The sequence below is a fragment of the Artemia sp. Qi Xiang Cuo genome, chromosome 8, assembly GCF_049724085.1.
Source record: "Artemia sp. Qi Xiang Cuo chromosome 8, ASM4972408v1, whole genome shotgun sequence".
Lineage (NCBI taxonomy): Eukaryota > Metazoa > Arthropoda > Branchiopoda > Anostraca > Artemiidae > Artemia > Artemia sp. Qi Xiang Cuo.
Window position 1 is genome coordinate 49720537 of NC_142801.1, and position 20955 is coordinate 49741491.

The window sequence follows — 20955 nt, forward strand, 5'->3', positions numbered from 1 at the left end:
TTGATACTTAGTTTTTGTCAATGTTATCCGATATATCTGAAAAAGAATGTCGATAAAGAACGCAACTTTTTGCATGTCTCTCTCAATATAACTGTGTGTCTGAGCGGGTGTGCTGCCCTCTATAACCAGTTTAACCTAAATTCAACGTAACGATGCATAAAGTCAAAATAAAAAGAACTTAGATTTTATGAATGCTATCTGACGTATCCGATAAAGACCTTGAATCGTTGATAAAGAATTTATTCGCGCTGATACTTATATTTTGTTAATTTTATCCGATATATTAGAGAAAGAATGTTGATAAAGCATTTATTCCCGCTGATACTTAGATTTTGTCAATTTTATCCGATATATCTGACAAAAGATGCTGATGAAAATAAAAATTTATTCACTGTGACACTTAGATTTTGTCAATTTTATCCTATGTATCCGAGAAAAGGATGTTAATATAGAATTCAATCACTCTGATTTTTAGATTTTGATAATGTTATCCAGCGTATTCAGAGAAGCATGTTGATAAAGAATTTATTCACTCTGACACTTAGATTTTGTCAATGTTATCCTATGTATCCGACAAATGATGTTGATATAGAATTTAATCATTCTGATACTTAGGTTTTGTCAATTTTATCCGATGTATCCGACAAAAGACGTTAATAAATGATTTATTCATTCTAATACATTGATTTTGTCAATGTTATCTGACATGTCAGACAAATGATGTCGATAAAAAAATGTTAATAAGGAATTTATTCACTCTGATACTTAGATTTTGTCAATGTTATTAAACATGTCTGTCAAAAGACATTTAATAACGAATTTATTCACTCTGATACTTGGATTTTCTCAATTTTATCAACCGTATCTGACAAATGACGTTGATAATGAATTTATTGACTCTGATACTTAGATTTTGTGAATGTTAATCGATGTATCCAACAAAAGAAGTTGATAATGAATTTATTTATATCAGAGTGAATAAATTCGTGACAGATACGTTTTATAACATTGAAAAAATTTAAGTATCAGAGTGAACAAATTCTTTATTAACATTTTTTTTATCGACATCATTTGTCGGATACGTCAGATAACATTGTCAAAATCTATGTGTTAGAATGAATAAATTTTTTATCAACATCTTTTGTCGGATACGTCGGATAACATTGAAAAAATCTAAGTATCAGAATGATTAAATTCTATTTCAACATTATTTGTCGGATAGATAGGACAGCATTGACGAAATCTAAGTGTCAGAGTGAATAACTTCTTTATCAACCTTCTTTTTCTGAATACGTTGGAGAACATTATCAAAATCTACGAATCAGAGTGTTTAAATTTTATATCCACATCCTTTTCTCGGATACATAGGATAAAATTGACAAAATCTAAGCATCAGAGTGAATAAATTCGTTTTCAAGGTCTTTATCGGATACATCAGATAACATTCATAAAATCCAAGTTCTATTCATTTTGACTTTATGCATCGTTATATTGAATTTAGGTTAGACTGGTTATAGATGGCAGCAAACCCGCTCAGACACACAGCCATAGTGAGAGAGACATGCAAAAAGATGGGTTAATTTAGGCTCAATTACCCAACCTAAACTGTGAACCTAAACTAACCCACATTTTTTGCATGTCTCTTGGATTTTATGAATGTTATCTGATGTATCCGATAAAGACGTTGAAACGTTGATAAAGAATTTATTCGCTCTAATACTTAGATTTTGTCAATTTTATCCGACGTATCCGAGAAAGGATGTTGATAAAGCATTTATTCACTCTGATACTTCGATTTGTCAATTTTATCCGATATATCCAACAAAACATATTGATAAAAAAAAGTGTATTCACTCTGACACTTACATTTTGTCAATTCTATCCTATGTATCCAAGAAAAGGATGTTGATATAGAATTTAATCACTCTAATTCTTAGATTTTGATAATGTTATCCAACGTATTCAGAAAAGGATGTTGACAAAGAATTTATTCACTCTGACACTTAGATTTTGTCAATGTTATCCTATGTGTCTGAGAAATGATGTTGATATAGAATTTAATCATTTTGATACTAAGATTTTGTCAATATTATCCAACGTATTGGACAAAAGATGTTGATAAAGAATTTATTCAATCTAATACATAGATTTTGTGAATGTTTTACGACTTATGCGACAAATGATGTCGATAAAAAAATGTTAATAAAGAATTTATTCACTCTGATACTTAGATTTTGTCAATGTTATTAAACATATCTGTCAAAAGACATTTAATAACGAATTTATTCACTCAGATACGTTAGTTTTCTCAATTTTATCGAGCTTATCTAACAAATGACGATGATAATGAATTTATTGTTTCTGATACTTAGATTTTGTGAATGTTATCCGATGTATCCAACAAAAGAAGTTGCTAAAGAATTTATTCACTCTGATACTTATATTTTGACAATGTTATCCGACATATCTGACAAAAGATAGCGATAAAGAATTTATTCAATCTGATACTTAGATTTTGTCAATTTTATCCAGATAACCGATGTATCCGGCTTTTTGTCAATTTTATCTGACGTATCTGACAAATAATATTGCTAAAGAATTTATTCATTCTAATACTTAGAATTTCTCAATTTAATCCGACGTATCTGACAGAAGAAGATAATAAAGAATATATTTCATCTTATGTATAGCTTCTCTCAAGGCTTTCCGACACATTCAACAATTTACATCGATAAAGAATGTAAATAAAGAGTTTATTCAGTTTGATATCTAAATTTTGTAATTGGTTTCAAACGTATCTGTCAAATCACATTGCTAAAAAATTTTTTCACTATGATGCTTAGATGTAGTCAATTTTATCCAATGTATCTGTTAAAGATGTTGATAGAAAAGATTTATTCTCTCTGATAGTTAGATTTTATCAATGTTATCCCATGTATCTGACAATAGATGTTGATACAGAACTTTATCACTCTGACACTTAGGTTTTGATAATGCTAGCCCATATATCCGACAAAGGATGTTGTTATAGAATTTATTCACTCTTATACTTAGATTTTGTGAATGTTATCTGATGTAACAGACAAAAGAAGTTGATAAAGAATTCATTCACTCTGATACTTAGATTTTCTCAATTTTATTAGGCGTATCTGAAAAAAGACGATGATAAAGAATGTTTTCACTCTGATACTTAGATTTAGTGAATGCTATCTGATGTAACAGAAAAAGGAAGTTGATAAAGAATTTATTCACTCTAATACAGAGGTTTTGACAATGTTATCCGACGTATCCGACAAAGACGTTGAGAAAGAATTTATTCAACCTGATACTTAGATTTAGTCAATTTTATCCGATAGTGTAAAAATAGTGTAATTTACCTAATTAACGCAAGTTTGCGTTAATTAAACTTGCTCCTAACGCAAGTTTATCGGATCAACCTATTTTGCACCCCTCCTCCCTAAGAAAATCTTGGATCCGCTCTTGCGTCATTATCACCAAGAGCACTGGCAGAAAATTTTCCAGGGGAGGTGGGGGGGTTTCAAACGCCAAAATAGTAGTGGTGGTTGGGTGACAAGGAATATATTACAGGCTATTTTTTCGTAAGAATAAGTTTATTTTTAAATACTTTTAGGAAAAAACTCACAAACAAAAAGAGCGATTAAATTGTGTGTAAAATAAAACAAAATACAGTAAAGTTAAAACGACAAGGATTATTGGCAAAGGCATCAATTTATTTAATCAGTAATATATTTAATTATTATGCATCTAGTCTTAAAAGAAAATGAAACTCAAACTAAAATTACAGAAAGATTAATTGCTTTGGTACATTATAACAGATTTAGACTTCTCTTTATGCAATTTCCTACTCCTTAGAATAGTTTATAGAAGGATCACAGATACTCAGAAATCATCCTGACTGCATAGATACCATGTTTTGATTTTATAACGGCCATGTAAAATGTGACTTCTGTAACCTCTTTCATTTCTTTCCCTCGAACTTAAATCCCTTATACACGGTAAAAAAAAACGTACTTTGACGTTGATAGCATTATTTCACGTTTGATCAGCGTACTTTCTAGTTGTTGGATTAGCGTGAAAATATACTTTTTGAGTGAATAGGTACTTCTGCCTTATTTTTACATACCTCAAATATATGTTTAAACTCGTTCAGTGTACTGGGAGGAGCTAATGACAATCAACTCCTGCGCTTATCAACTCTTGCGAAAATTGGTCATACCGCGGGGCATGACCGATGCAAAAATATTAAGAAAGGGGGTCCTGCCGGTTTTTGATCTATTGAGATTAAAAGATAAACAAACGAAGACCTTTCACTTGTTGTTGTGGACTTATTTCTGAAAGGTAAGTTCTTTTGATTTTTTTTTTTTTTTTTTACTTTTATACAAGTCTTATGAAATTTGCAGATAGAATGGTAAATTTCTACTTTAGCTTCTTTTGGCTATCTTGGAAAGAGGTTAGGTTAGGAAAATGAAAGTTTCAGGGATGCATCTACAGGCTAAACAATATACCGGGAAGGTGTTTTGAAGTATTTACCTCCACTCCTCCCTCTAGAGGGTCCTAACTTTTGATGACCTTTAAAAATCAGTGTGTTATAAAAGTGAAACCTTGTTAAATAAATCTTCTGCTTAAATAAAGTACAACAAAATTCTTTTCAGCTTCAGAACTTTGCTCAATCCCAATTTATAAGGTTTTAAAGATTTGCAAATATAATTCCTAAATAAAAAAAAAAATTGATACGGCTTAACATTCTACTCAAATAACAGGAATTGTTACCTGTCATGCAGGAAAATTTCAGGAGCCTCTAGAGGCAAAAAGAGTGGAGGTAGGTACTTCAAAATACTTTCTCGGGACATACTCTAGCCTGTAGACCTATCCTTGAAATTTTCTTTTTTCTAGCTTAAGCCCTTTCCAAAAAAGCTAAGAGTAGCAAAAGTAGCATTTTACCAATAGAATCAAACAAAACTCTCAGAGATTCTAGGCTTTTACCTCTTCCAGTAGAATATCCCGGGGTGTATAATATACACCGGGTGGTATTTTCGGGGGGGGGGGGGGTAAACGCTAGGGATCACTCTCTATACAGTGGCGTCCATTTGTGAAATCAAAAGGGAAAGGGGATTATTATCAGAAAACACTCTTATAATACACTATTAATATACATAAAAATTCTATAAAAAAGATTTTCGTGTTTCTTTCCATTTTTATACATGTTGTCAAATAGTAATTAGATAATATATTTATACGACTTCAAATAGATTGTAGGATTGTACTAATATAAATTAAGCAAATTAAGTGACATTTGAGTTTTGCGTTAGCTTCAAGAGGAGGTACGGAATAAAAGTCATATACAAAGGAGCGTTGGCCTTCGGGTCCCGGCTCCTTCCAATGTTAAATTTTCTGATAATCGAATCCGATATTTTACGGGTAGCGCCACATCTTCGCAGAGAAGTGTAACATAACGGAATTGTCTTATTTTTATTCTCTAAGCAAAATCATGTGATTCAGAATTCTCCGATTGAGCGTATAAGCCACTTCCTCTGAAAGCTCCAGCCAGGAAATTAGAAAATTCCGGAATTTCGACATTGCATCCCACATTAAACCACGATATTGCAAAAGTTTTCACATAGTTTAGTATATTAGAAGTATTCTAGCAGTTGAGTCAAAATTCAGAAATTCTTGTTCACTAAAAGTTTTTTCTGCACCTTCATCTGTATGTCAAATTTGAAACATATGAAAGGTGTTTTGGCTTCTAAGGTACTAATGGGAGCTGTTCCGTTTCTTCTGTTTTAGCCTACCTGCTAAGAAAATGGCTGAAATACATTACATTGTTGACTTCTTTTTTTTAGAATGAGCTTTAGCTAAGTTTAACAGGTTGGGTCACAAGTCACCATACAGAAATAAACTAACTATGTTTCTTTCAGAAACACTTTCTTCATAGCGCATGCTATGTATGGTTATCAATATTTTGGATGTACATTACAATATTTTGTCATACTCTTGATGAACATAAACTATCAAATCAAACCATGATCTGCTGCAAAAATATAAGCATTTATTCTATTTGCTTTATTACTTTTTCATTCATGCTTAACTTTCTACTCAACAGAGCATGATAGTAATATCAAGCTACAAATTAAGGAAGTGATTTGCTATGGAACAGGAGGGGGGGTTGCGCACCTAGATGTTTATAAAGCTATCGTTTCCAATTTTGTATATTTTCTAACTTCATCGCCAATATCATCTTGATGGCATCAAATTGCAAAGCTTCATGGCAAATCATAGTTTGTTCATTTTGTTCATTGGAACTTCACAGCCTACGAGAGTATACAGTTCATGTTAAACTGCATGCCATTCTGTTGGCATCTCGTCGTGCCATACCCAACTGCTATCAGGCATTCAGTTGGCACAACAAACTTGCTACTCATCTAGATTCCCACTCAGAAACTGGAAAGGCTGCTATTACACTAGCGCCTATTGAGACTGCAATCAGATATCCCTGCAGTATTAGTTGCTGTCAATCAGAGTTTGTGAGGCGAGACCTTCTGTTTTGCCACCTCTACTCCAATATAAGGGATTCAGATGAAGTATCATGTACTTTTAGAGGTTGTAGCAAGAGGTTTAAAGGACAGAGCACCTTGCAGTCTCACATTTAAAGATACCTAAAAAATAATAAGGCTTCAAACTACATGGGCACTCCCCCTGACCATAATAAAGATTGTGTTGAAGAAAATAATGTTGCTTTAAACAATCTGAACACTTCTCCTGACCATGATAAAGATTGTGTTGAAGAAAATGAATCTTTTGAGCCTCTAGACTCAGAAATGCTAGATATGAACCAAGATGAAATAATGGGAGCTGGTTTAGCAGCTACAAATAAAACATCAAGATAGAGACAAACATCCTCAGGGGACTCGTGTATCTGTGATATGGAGCCTAGAAGGCAAGCACTTGCAGATGGACTTGCTTTGCTTCTCCTTCGATTAGAATCAGAGAAACATGTAGCTGCCTCAACTGTTAGTTTTATTATTGAGAACTTTAGGCTTCTCTTCACCGAGTCTCATGAAATTGTAGTAGAAGAACTTAAAGAAACTGTTGCTAAATGCATCTCTTCTATTTTTCAGCCAGATTTATTTAAGAAAATATGTGATGAAATTGACTTACATTGTGTCCAGGATTCTGTGCTGCTTGTTAAAGACCCAATCACCGGATCACAGAGATCTCAGTACATGAGCGGCCAGTTTTTACAAGCTACAGTACTGTGGTCTTTGAGTAAGTCTTTACTTGAATTAATAAGTAAGGAAACGGAAGATTTATCCAATTATTTTAAGTTGCTGTCACCTCGAAGAATATTTTCAAATATAGAGGACTATTTGGAATTCTGATGGATTGGTATCATCCTTCAGCAAAAGGTGTATATAGAGAGTTCTATGATAGTAACCGTTTTGCTTCTTTATATGCTTCTGATCCAGACATGAAGAAAAATGTGATATTTCTTCAGCTCTACCAAGATGAGGTACAAATAAAAAACACACAAATTGTGGTACAAATTGTATGAAGCTGTTATGAAGCGGTATGCTGGAAAATGTTTGCAGCGCTTGATTGTTGATGGTGTTTTCAAAGAATCAGAGCTTAGTGCTAGTGTTGCCAACTTTGACTACAAGGATATAGATGCTAAGCACAAACCTCCTCCTTTCTCAAATGATTTCCAGTGCCTTGAAGATAATACAATCCAAAATTTGGTATTTCCTCGCCAGTTTCCTCTAATACTTGGCCATTTATTTGCAAGAAAGGCTGAAAACGAATGTTGGTCTCTAATATTGCTGATGAGGAAAATTGTATTGCTTGTGTCAATTCGGAGGTTTTCAGACATGCTTATTGCAAATTTAGGTTTTACAATAAGAATGTATCTTTAATTGAAAGCAAAAATATTTGAGGATGATGAAAATAGGTTCAAGCACCATACAATGCGTCACTTTCCTTTGTATGCGCGAACACTGGGCCCCCTAATTCACTATTCAACTCTTTAGTTTGAATCAAGACATAGATATTCTAAAGAGGTTGCTAAAAGTGCATCCTCAACTAGAAATCTGACCAAGACAATGGCCAAGAGTTACCAGAAGTACCAAAATTACCTGTTTCCTTCAAATATTATGTGTCAATAAATTAGGTGTACAGTTTCTAAGAATGGAAAGCTGAAAAACACTCGCTACTTGACACGCTTTCCCCATAGGATGGGGAAAGACAAATGCTTAGTCCAGGACCTCATTTTCAAGGGTGTTGTCTATAAGAAAAGACTTTATGTGATTAGCGATGTGACAGACTCAGCTGTAGAAGTTGCTGAAATAGTGGATGTGGTTAGGTCGCCCGGACAGTTCTTTCTCATTCTGTCAAGGAAATCACTAAGCTATGATCAAGAGCTGGCGTATCTTTACTGTGATGCTTAGGAGAGCTCTACTCTTGTTTGCTGGAAAATTGGAGAATTACCTGATTTTGATCTTGATCCTACATCATCTTATCTCATTCGTCGAAGGTGTTATCTGTCGTTTAGAAGCTTTGTTTTGAAGGTGTGTATGATTGTTAAAATTAGAGGCTAGCTGTCCTGCCCAAGACAATGTATTTGAGGCAGGATGAGAGAGATGGTCATTGGATGATGTGTCAGTACATCATAGTCATAATTTCAAGTTCAGGATAAGGTGTTTCGAATTTAGAAAGCCTAAATATTCTTTCTCTTTTTTGCCTGTTAAACTCATCTTGGAATTTTTATGGGAGGAGATGGTTGCGTTTGCAAATCGAATACTTCTATAATAGGAATTTTTTCTTTTTTCTGGTTATCTGTGTTAATTACTTTGAATTTTAGAACGCCTTAATCTTTTGGATGTTTCGGGAAGCAATGCTTTCTTGTTCAATTTGAAAGGTTACTGTGCCATCTACGTCTTGCTCTAACTGCTGTCTACTTCTAGGTATAATAGATGTACATATCGGTAAGCAGATCATCCATCCCAAAGACATCATCACTCTATTTTACAATTATCCCATCTTCGTTTGATATTTGCATAGTTCAAGATCGTTTGTGGCCTTATCTGGGAGTGTTTATTCAAAATGGATTTTTTGTTAGTAAAGTCCATGATATTGGAATATCAGCAACAGAAGAGGATTATTTCAGCCATGTATTATGAGGAGCTCTTTTCAAAGGGTAAATAAATTCTTAAGTGAAATAGCCTTAACTTGTAAATAGCCTTGATAAATTTTTTTGTTTTATTTTATTTAGAATATTACTTGACTGGAAATCATTAGTGAGAATAATTTATATTCTGTTTGTCAATGCTTCTGTTCCATGCTTGATTTGTAGTAAGTTTGTAGTATATTTTGGGATGATTTAATTGAACTTGCGACTTAAGCAGAAAAATCTATCAACTTGCATTTAGCTACTAAGGGCAAGTGCGACGTGGCTGATCTTATGGTAAATTTTGGCAAAACATTAAATTCTTTGTATTTCCTGAATATGTAGGAAAATAGAACGTTTTGAGGTATCATTGACTTGTTTTATGAGGGGTTAGCTAAAAAACGAGTTTTATTTTTACTGAAAGTAAGGAGCAACATTAAAACTTAAACCTACATTAAAACTTAAAACTTAAATTCTGAATCTACTAATAGCTACAAATGGGCTTCCACTTCGAAGTTTGACTGTTTTCACTAAGAAGCAAGCTTTTTTTTACATATTATTGATCAGTTTTAGATTCCATCAAATTTTGCAAGTTGTAACTGTTGCTTCGAGCATGTAATCCTTTGCTTGTAACAAGACCTTAACTCCCCAAAATTTGGATAAATCATTCGTAAGTCCCAGCTTAAAATAAAAACCCTCACTCCACTCCTTCTTGACTCCTGCATAAGACTTCAGAGAAACTGAGCTATCTTTTTGTGTCTATTACGTCTGTATTTCCTGGCCTCCTTAAACTCTGCTGGACTAATTTTGCAACCTGCTCTACCTCCATCTTGCTAAAACTAACCTAGCCTACAATAATTTTAAATCGCTTTTACTTGATATAACCAAGGAGTCATCCCTCTCTTATATTCTAGGTCTTCCTCCGAAAATAACATCCTGTCTTCGATACTGCCGTTGCTGGAGATATTGTTAATCACAGTTTGACCTAACCTGAATACTATACATACTGACATTATTCTCCCACTGAATAATTACTTATTGTTACGAAGAACCCTTCCTGATTGTAGTAACCATACGAACAATCTGTGCAGTTAAATTGCCTAGATAAAACCAGTGAAGAAAGCTGACTTTCCAGCAAGAGTCATGTAATTTTAAAGCAAACTTGAAAATAATTTTTCTGCTTTTTATAGTAATTTCTTATTAAAATATTTGTGACACTGGTTATATTGAGTTATGTATTTATATTGAGCCATAAAGAAATAATTGTATTCGGGTGTCTTTTTACGTATTATTGTGTGTGATGTTCGTGTTTTCAAGTTGATACCAATTAGTTAAAATTGATTAGCCAAGACAGTTTATTCTTTTTTATAGTCATGTAGTTTGTTTCCGTATGCAGTTATTAGTATACAGGGCAGGAGCAACTACGCTGGACATAGTAGAGGTTTCGCTTGGCAAATTTCCCGTTGAATTTAAGATTTGTACGGTACGATGGATCAAGAACTTTTCACACTTTTTTCTGCTGCCATTTGACTTGATATTTTCCCCTAAAATCTGGCTCATTGTTTAAATACAGCCTTTCAAACAGTTTGTGGTGACCAACTGTAAGTAAGGAGCGACCCGGCAGAATAGTCACTGAAACTCTAAAAAATGAAATTTTGATACTAATAGATACATCAAAATAATTGGTTTTTTTTGCTGATTTCAAATATATAAGTTACGAGCCTGAAAAAGTTTACCTTATTTTCGAAAAAAGGGGGAAACACCCCTTAAAAGTGATAAAATCTTAATAAAATTACACCATCAGATCAAGCGTATCAGATAACTCTTCTTTAGAGGTTTTAAGCTTCTATCGGCAAAAATGTGGAATTTTGTATGTTTCGCCAAAAAAAAAACCCGGATGCTTGTTTAGTTGGTTTGTCTTTTTTTGTTTTTTTTTTTATTTACATGGGTGATCGTATCGATCCAGTGGTCCTAGAGTATCGCTTGAGGGCTCATTTGAACGGAAATTAAAAATTCTAGTGTTTTTTTAAACTACTAAGAAACTGGAGGGCAACTAGAACCCCCCTTGCTTTTTTTTTCTCAGTCAAACAATCAAGATTTTAAAATAACCATTTGATTCAGCATTGCTAAAAATTCAATAATTAAGTCTTTTAACGCTATTTAATTCCCCAAAGCGCCTCAGGGGAAGACTACAATTTATGAATTTTGTCATGTGTTTACATATAGTATCTATTATTTGGAAAAATACAGACATGTTCAGACGGATTATTTTTATCCGGGGCGTCCGGGGGCAGGGGAATACGTGGGACGTTATTTTCATGGGGGAAGGAATATTTATATGAAGGGAGTGCCGGATTTCCAAGCATTACTTAAAAAACGACCAGCTAATAAGCTAAAAAAACAAGTTTTTTCAACTAAAAGTAATAATCAACATTAAACTTAAAATAATTAGAAATTATTACGTATATGAGGAGGTTTGCCCCCTAGTCAATACCTCGTCCTTTACGCTAAAAGGATTTTTTTTGATTCCAAAAGATCGATCTATTCTAATTCAACGGCCTTTGTGCTTCATGTGTCAGTTTTAAATGTTTTGAATTCGAACTTAAGCGTAAATAGGTAGGTATCGACTAAGGGGTAAACCCCATCATACAGATAATAATTTTGCCTCATTTAAAGTTTTAATGTTGCTCCTTATTTACAGTTGAAAAAGCAGTTTTTTTTTGTTCAAAACATTAGGATTCGATTGCGGTACACCTGTCAAACTATTGTTTTCCAGTCGTTTGAAAACCTGTTTGCTATTGGAAACGATTTAATTGTAATACAACTGTTAGATTATAGACTATTTTTAACAATTGTTGAACAATAATGCTGGTTTGAATAATAGTTGTACTATATTAATTTTGCAATTAATCAAATTCTAAAAGCTGCAATTCAAAATTTCAAATCGGGACCCTCCCTGCTCCAAAAAAAATCATTTTGTTCTGACCCCAAAAAATCACGTGCAGACCCCCCCCCCTCCCATATAAACTTTTATGGGTTGCCCCACCCCTAACGGCTAATCATTATCCATTTACGCTAAAGGAGCGTAATTGTACGCCAAAAAATCAAGACACGGAGGCTTCTTTGATAGGTAGAAATGAAACTGGAAGGCCACGCCTCTCACGTCAAACTAACGAAAAATTACGCTAAATGACTGTAGTTTCGCAACAGAAAAGGGTTATTTTATGTTGAAAAATTGTAATTTCAGGATCGCAGGGATTGGCTGTGACGAATACAGTGGGTCCACCCATAGCGTTAAATCAGTCACAATATACTCTAGAAGACCTTATTTTTAACCCTCTGACTGAAAAACGCTGAATTAACGTCCGTTAGTAAAAGTACGCTTTTTTTGCATAAGGCCCACTTGTTGCACCATAATTTAGCGTAAAAGTACGAACGGATTTTTTACCGTGTATATTCAGACATTAAAAAAAATTGAATAGCGAAAGAAAAACAAAGTTTTAACTTAACTATCCAGTTGTCAAATTGACCCTATTTCTTTTTATTGTCCTATTCAACTAATTAAAATGAATAAGTTCAAAAAACTTTCGTCACAAGAGAATCTTATCCAATAGGTTATGATAAAACAAACTGGAAGTAAAAAGTGGCTTGGGCCAATATTCACCAAAACTAAAAATGGAATTCTCATGACAATTGCTACACCGGCTGTACTGGTTTTCTATGCTAATTACAAATTTATAAAATTCTTTTAGTTTTGTTGTTACCCACCTAAAACAAAAATCTGAGAAAATTTGCCCGATTTCTAAAAAAGGGGTAACACCCCCAAAAAAGCAAGCGATCGTATTGAAAATCCTCTTATTAGATACATCATATCAGAGAACCCTCCCGTAGAGGTTTCAAGCTCCATTATTAAAAATGTGGAATTTCGTATTTTTTTTATTTTAGAAGAAGCAGGGGTGATTGTATCAAACCGAAGGTCCAAGATAATTGGGAGGGATCTCATTCAAACGTAAATTTAAAGCTCTTTTTTTTAAGTGACCATACAGATTGGGTCAGGGGAAAGTCTTGTTTTCTGCCATTTTAGGGTACCCAACTACGACTTTACCCCAAAGAGGACGAATTTCAATTAATATAAAATTCTGAGATGCTAATTGATTTAAAAGTATCAATTTTTATATTTTAGGCTTCCCAGTGGCAAAAGAAGTAATGCCACACGGTGGCAATACTGGATTCAACCAAGTTGATTTGCTTTATTTGTAATGAAATTAGGATATGTTTGGTGGTCTGTAATTGTATATCAGCTATAATGGTGGGTTGGTCATTGTTTAGGTGGGGGTAGGGTAGATTCCTAGAAAAGTGAATTTTAATGGACAAACTGCTTACTCTTCGTGAAGCTTCAGTTAAATCTAGAAAGAGGTAGGGGGAGTAGGAATTAATTAAAATGTCTCTCTCTGTAGCTAAAATGTTACATTCTCATATCTACCGGCACAGAGGTGGAAAAGGCAAGGCAGGCCATCATCAACCCCGCCAGGAAATTTCTTTGGGCTGGCACATACTGCTGGAAACTTAGTTATTCAGCAGTGTTCAATGGGAATATTTTCTTTTTCTATTTATATTAAGTACTTTAATGTATTTAAACAAATGTATGTAATGTATTTATTGATAAGAAAAATACTATTGTAGAGGTTTTGATGGCTTCAGTTATTTAGAAAATCAAAAGTCTCACAGAATTTTAATCAATCAGTAAACTTTAGGACCGGGATACACCCCATTGGATATTAAATCACTCCCCGTCTCTGATTTTAACATTAATAGTTGATTGGGGGTCTCAAGTTTCATCAACTCGGGGTAGAGGGACTCATTCCAATTGGTGTAGTCCATCCGCGAGCTGATGTGCACCCCCATTTTCCAAATCATTAAATAAATCCCCGATTTTAACTTTTAACAACAGAGAATCTGTGTCCCCATACTAAACTTGAAAGTCCCCCTCCCTTGGCCATTGTACCTTGCACACATTGTAAAGGAACAACAACATGAGTTTTCTGGGAATATCCAGTACTGAACTGCCCCCCGCTATATTCTTATTTAGTACAGCATTTTTCTTTTGTGTGTACAGAAGAACTAAATTCGGCTCTTTGTTCGTGAATTTTGTAAAATTGGGATCGGCAATAATTTGTACACATTCTTTAGGGCATGTTACGACGTCACAACTTCATCTGTTTAGTAAGATTTCATATATTTTTCCAAAAGCTGAATGCAAAATTAGTTTGAACATTTATTTTTCCACTTTACTTTGTGCCTGTGACCGTTTACTGACAAAGGTGTCAATAAACGTTTTCAAGAAAGGTTTCTGACTCTATTGCAAGGCCCTGTGTATTTTTTTGACCCTGAAATCATTTCTCACCATCCATCGCAAAAGCACATGGTGAACAACGATAGTCTATTTCGGGTCCAGATCTGCAATCAGTTTCTGCTTTGAGGAGGTCCAATGCATACCCATATCCTCAACCAAAGACCGATTGTATGGGCTCAATGAATCCTTCGTCACTGGTCTATTCACGCACGGAAACACAAAATATTTTACATAATCGTGAAGTTCCACTGGTATGTGCCCGTGAATTTCTAAGAACCATCCTTGTGGACCATTGTTCTCGACGGTGTGAATGTCGGGGATGTCAAATGGATTCTCAAGCAATTTGTAATTACCACATGGTAAAAAGTAGTGAGACATTGCCGAGGGGTACAATGAGTTCATGTAGAAAAACTGCATTAAACTTTACACCGGTGTCTTGTCCTGTTGGATTCCTTGTTAAAATGCAATCTCCATGAAAAACATACCCACCCCTCATCCATCTTTCTACAAATAGGTATTGATACAAATCGGTGATCAATCCAAATTCCTCTCTACTAATTTTTAGAATTAAGTTCATCACCAAATGAGGAGTGGACAAATAATAGCCAATATATAGTCCAAATTCTGAATAAATTTGATCTGGGTTTTTGCAGACAATGTCTAAAAGAGTTAACACATCAATCGCCAAGTACATTCTACAATAATCCCAACCATTTTTACAATTACCCTTAGCCCAAACCCTCTTGGCAAATTCATGTTCTTCGGCAGTGCATTAATTATTGGTAAGTGAATTATAGAATGCTTCAATGGGAAGTAGTTTCTCCTCACTTAACCGTACGCCAGAGCAGTAAAAGTCATATGAATATATGCCTTTAAAGGTCAGTAAGTCGTACATTTCACTGTCTGGAAAGCGCTGTTTAAGCAGAGGAAAACTATCAAAATTGTCGCTTTCCTGCGCTTGAATCAATTGACTCAAAGCCTTGGGGAAGAAACTAAGAATCTAAAAACTGGATTCTGTTCCAGCACGTATGTCCATTATCCACTACAAGCCACTTTGACTTTAAAAGCACTAGCTTCTAGCTTCTCAGCAGAATTTAAGATAATATTGTTGGTAAATGAGTCGTTAAACCATGGACTATCTACTCCCCCTCCCTCCCTGTATATGCGTGCCAAATCCGGTAAAATATATTTAAAACCATAATTTGAATTTTGAATGAAAACCGGTATAAAAAACTGCTGGCTTACATTCACATTGCACGGCTGGTGTGCTACACCACGAAAATTACTACCACCTGACAATATTTCGCTCTATAAGTGATCATTGTCCCTGAATTTCCCCTTCTCCCCTCTTTTCCCCCTATTTCCTTTCCCATTAGTCCCCTCTTCAAAGTCCCTCTTACAAACCCAGCATATTGTTGATTTTTAGTCGCCAGGCGATCCTCTGCTGACAATAACATCAGGTAGTGAGTATTTCTCAAAAGGGAAATAGCTCCATTTGCAGTGACAATTAATGGGGGGAGGGTGGGGGGAGGGAGAACTCTTTGGTAAAATGATCTAAAATTTGTATAGTATTCGGGCTTAGTCATGGTAAATCACCCTCTGAACTAACTGCAATGCCTTGCTCAACTGTACTATCGTCTACATCTAAATAATTACTCAATAAATTGTCAATATCAGAAGGTATTTCGTCTAAGTTAACACTATCATCGCCATAACGTAAGAATTTACCATCTCCATCGAGATCTTGTTTGTCGATAGCTTTAATTTCAGTGTCCTGATTGTCATGAAACTCCATTGGTGCGTCAATGCGAACACATAGTTCGTGACTTGTTTCTTCAGTTGGTGGAGAGACAGTGCATATGGAACCAATGTAGCCTATAATTAATATAGGCTATTTTTCAAAGTGTCTAAATCATCCTTTTTCTAAAATTGGATTATTGTTTTCATACCATTTAAAACATGTGCTCCAAAAACACGGTTAGCAGAAGCAGCATCTGTACACTAAGAGTTCCATTTGGTTTACTTACTGTTCCCCGCTCAATACATTTTGAAATTTTCAATTTAATAGCCACTCCATATGCATATTTGCAATCTAAACGAGACATAGTAGATTTTAATTTTGTTTAAAAAAAAACCAAAAATTTCATTTTAATACTCTTTATTTGCTTTGGAAAAAAACGGGGTCTTTACTTGGTAGTCTAGTTCATTCAGATCATCTCCTGAAAATAGCTTGTTCTCTATGTGTATAAACCACCCTCCTTTGACCTTACATAGGTTATTGCAAGTCTGTTATTTTCAAGATTTTCCGGAGCATACGATAAAATTGAGACCGTTAAGTCTCACATCTCTTATCGAACCCTTTATTACGCAAATTAGAATCTGGAATTATTTTGAAGTCTAACAGTACAATTCTCTGTCCTTCAAATTGACTTGGGAGAAAAATCATTAGCGGAAAACAAATTTAAAAACTTACAATATGATTTGCAGCTTGCATGTTGAGGGCTGAAGGAGGTTCATTCTCGCCTTGTATAGAGGGTCTTGGTCTTGAAGGCCCCGGCAACGCTTGATAGGGGTTGGATGGACCAGCAACATCATAGCCATGTATATGCGGGGTACACTGAGATGAAGGTCTTGGCCAACGGCCATACTGGACAACAGATGTCCTCACTAGGGTTTTATCTTGGACCCTAGCTCTCTTTTCAGAAGGAGGGTATTGCTCAAAGTTGTGCCTAAAAAGAAGAGGAGATTTAGTATAAAATGAGTTCCCCCTTTTACAGAAGAAAAATTAGTACCCCCTTCTACAGAAGAAAAGCTTAATTTATTGGAGGGCACAGTTTTGTCTAGAAAGTATCTGTCATTGCCCAAAGAAGCCCGTCCCGCTTTTAAATAAGTCCCCCCTTTTCAGCAAAGCAAAAAGTAAAATTTGCGAGAAATACACTGCGACAGTCAGTAGCTCTATGGTAGAAATGCTTCTATTTTTACCATTTAGAAAAAATTTAAATACATCTCATGCAGGAAATAAACCCGTCAAAAATTAGTCATGTGTTAGAAATAACTGTTCCTATTTTCACCATTTAGAAAAAAAATTAAATACATGCCTAGAGATGCAACGCATTTAAAGCAAAATGAGCTGTATTTTAAAGCTTATAAACTTTAGTTATTTCTGTAGGGTGAAAATATCTATCGATTTAGATAATTTAAATGAACCTCTATCTTGAAAAGCCGTCTCATGGCAGAGCGGTATCTTTTTCTTAACCCTCTCCCCCCCCCCCCATATAAGCACTTAGTACTCAACCAGAAGTCAAATAAGATTAATGCGTGAAAAATTTTATTGTACAGAATACATAACCCCTCTTGCCAGTAAGAGTATTCACTATTAAAAGACAAGTTGCTAAATTGACCTGAAAATAAAGCGTCTTTTTGTGAAAGCATTGCTATGCTTAAGCGCAAATTTATAAAATTTATAAGGACGGTTGTGCATTTCAGGGGGTGCGATAATTAAAGTTTTAACCTGTTTCTTGAGTTGATTAAGCCACCCTGAAGTATTAGCGATCGAGCGTCACAGGAGAGCTTTATACTTAATGAAAATAGTTGATAGAGGTTTGGGGTCCCTGTAAGATAATAAAACATAAACAAAGTACAGATTTGGCGAAAGGGAATCATTTCTTTTGAAAGAATTAATCGTCAACGGTTGGGTTTTTACACAGTAAAAACAGCGTAGTTACGCTTTCTAAATACTATAAACAACGCGTAGTGGAGATTTTTTTGGAGGGGGATTACCCTGGTGACTTCAAAAAACTGACTTTGTATAGAAGAAAATTAAGAAAATGTACTAAACAGGCGTTACATTATGTATTTGTGCATCTATAACTTCCAAGTCAACAATATTCGATGTTTGTTCCATTATGTCATGAAACGATATGTTACTTTAACCAAAAAGTATATCCATTATAAACAAAATCTCAAGGCTGAATTGCAATGCAAGAGAAACCTTACGCAAGTGCATTGACCTAGAAATAGGTGTCATTGATCCTATCCCGTTAGACACTCTTATCCAGCAATGATGTAAACTCCCGTCTGTATCTATTAGGATTAGAAACATCAAACAAGTTGACCAACAAACAGAACAGAACCATGAAACAACATCAAACCATATAAAAAACAAACCATATAACCATCAACATACAGAACTATGAAACAACACCAATTCATATAACCATCAAAAAATATAACCATCAAATCATATAACCATCAAAAAACAGAACCATGAAACAATACTCAAATCCTGTAACCATCAAACCATATAACCAACAAACCATATAACCATCAACAAACAGAACTATGAAACAACACCAAATCATATAACCATCAAACAATATAACCATCAAACCATATAACCATCAACAAACAGAACTAAGAAACAACACCAAATCATATAACCATCAAACAAAATACCCATCAAACCAAATAACCATCAACAAACAGAACTATGAAAAAACAAACAATATAGCCATCAAACATGTCTAGAACGAGGTGTGGTCTTGTACGTAGAGGGATTCTAGGCATCTGATTGGTCTAGAAAGAGACACTTTTACCCAGGACATTAAAAATCTCGTCCCAAGTTTTTACCAAGGGCAAAAAATCTCTTCCAGGCTTTTACCAAGAACATTAAATCTCTTCAATGCCCATATACGGATGTAAGTTTAATATTCAATGATGGGTTCCTACTTTTATACGACCCATCTTCCTTAAAAGTTTTATATGCTAAGAATGCACAGTTTGTATAACTTACATCCCTAGCACCGAGGGCAAGGCCTTAAAAATGAAACTAGAACTTTCAATTTCCAATTAAATAAGCCTCCTCAAAAGTTTATGGGGCTTTGCAACATAGTACATAGACTATTTTAAACAAAACAGCTATCTCTAAATTTCGATCACACACAGAAAAAATCAGGGATACTTAATATATCCTTGCTGCCAGTCAATAAGGAAGTAAACCATTAATGTCATTACAGACGAGGGGTTGTTCACTTTACACAACCTGGTGTATATCTTGGAGCGCCACAATTTTCCAAGCAGTCCTTTCACGTGTGACAAATTTCCGCCATGCTTGGGACTGTACCGCCACACTTTAATCACCATTGGCGCGCGCCACCTTGTTTACGTGATTTCTGACAGTCGATAATTTAAAAACGAATAGAGATTCTTCAGAGCCATTGATAGCGCAAAGTCAATGACTTTCCGATTACAGTTGACCCCTGCTGCACGCGAAATCGTAACAAGTCGATTGGTTTCTATAGGTTCTCATATTATTCACGCAAGCAAACTGAATGGCTTATTGAAACCACAACCCCCCCCCCCCAAATAAATATCCTTCGCCGAGGAGGACACAATTCACACTCTACTATTTCAGCATATTCATTTTTCTTGTTATATTATAGTGTTTTCACTACGTATACAATAGTGTCAATAACATGAATGGTCGCTGAACTCCTATTAAATCACCGTGTCAGAATTTTCTGAATACAAAAGTTCTGCTATCTAACATAAGGATCATGTGTTTTCTTCACTCTCATCCCAAAACTCAAGATACTCATCTTGTTGACTCAGTGATGCGCCCATCAATTGTCTCGATCGCTTAATTTAAGAATCCCACCTAACCTCCTTTCAGTGACGACAACACTACAAAAAAAAGAAGAAAAAAAATACACTTTTCTTAAGCATATTTGAAACTTTCAATTGTTAACTGTATTTTAAGAGTGAGAAAAAAGACTATCAATATTTCACCCGCTTTCTACAAAGAGAGAAGGAGAGAGAAGGAATCTCAATACAGGACTCTTAGTGTTGCATTTTTTTTCTTTCAGATAGCAGGTGCAAGAAGTTAGGCCTATATAAATAGCTAATATCTATTCGTCCCTAGAGACCAAAATGGTCGGAATTATTTGTTTCGGCCTTAATGAGTTGATCATATCAACGCCCTCCTTTGCTAACAACTACTACTACTACTTACAACTCACCGCAACGCCAAGCCGCCTGAGGCCAATGCAGCTACGCACACTCCTCCTCCTCCATCCCAATCTATTAAAAGCCTCCCTCTTTACACCCTCTCAGGAAGTTCCCATTTCTCTTAAATGTTTCTTTATGACATCCTCCCACCCCAAACGCGGACGACCTGCTTTCCGTTTAGTCCTAGACGGTTGGCCTAAAAGGACAAACTCCAGCAATCTGTCATCCTTCATCCGCAGAACGTACCCTTGCCATCTCAACCTTTTTCTCTTTATAGCCCTAGAAAGCGAGATTCAAGCACACTGTTCGTACAGCCTACTGTTAGAAATACGGTCACTCAGCCGGGTACCCAGAACAATCCGTAGACAATTTCTCTGGAAAACATCTAGCAAACCTTAGCCATTTAGTCTTCTTAACA